Genomic DNA, 861 nt, shown 5'->3' on the forward strand with positions numbered 1-861 from the left:
TCCTAAGGGCTATCCATACAGCATTATTACTGCTTAACCATTTCCACAACCGATCATTACAGTGCGCACAGTTAGATTGTCAAAGAGTTTATTAAATGATGTGAGGCTAAGAATACAAATGTTTGTTGTCATAAGGGATCAATCACTTGAGGGAGTTTAAAGTTATTTTTTTCATCATGAAGTTTATAATAGATATTTGGAGCTTTATTTCCTATGATTTAAGCATAGCCTTTGATTTATGCACCTGGTGGATTTTGGGTAAGTTAGCATGACTGGTAGCTTGGTGTGGAGGGAATGAAAGGCGTTTGACATTGGGTAGAGAGACATGGGTTGCTATGGAGTGATGAGAGACTATTAGGGATAGATAGGGGATGTTAGTTTGTATGGATCGTGTGTAGGAAGTAGTCATGTAGTGAGGGGTGAGACTGACGAAGGGTCTAGGCCCAAAATGTCAGCTTTCCTGCTCCTAAGATGCTGCTTGGCCTGCTGTGTTCATCCAGCTCTACATCTTGTCATCTTGGATTCTCCAGCATCTGCAGTTCCTATTATCTCTGATACTGTGCCCAAATATATCTCAATGTAAGTGAGCAAGTGGTTTTGAGCAAGTTAAAGCCAACCCTAATATTGTCCACGAAATAATTGATTCTGTCTTATCTCACTGGTTCCTATTGGTCGAAGCAGATTTTAAAAAAAAATTGTATTGCAAGAAAACAAAATGAACTGGCTTCAAATATTTGCTAGGCATTTGTTCTTGAAGGCAAGTGAAATTAATATGCTCTAATGTTTCCCACTCTAATGTGTTTCAGATCTACCCAACGCTTTGATTAGATGTAACATTGGGAACATTCGGCAATTGGGGAC

Source organism: Stegostoma tigrinum, chromosome 3 (genome assembly GCF_030684315.1).
Source record: "Stegostoma tigrinum isolate sSteTig4 chromosome 3, sSteTig4.hap1, whole genome shotgun sequence".
In the NCBI taxonomy this organism is placed as follows: Eukaryota; Metazoa; Chordata; class Chondrichthyes; order Orectolobiformes; family Stegostomatidae; genus Stegostoma; species Stegostoma tigrinum.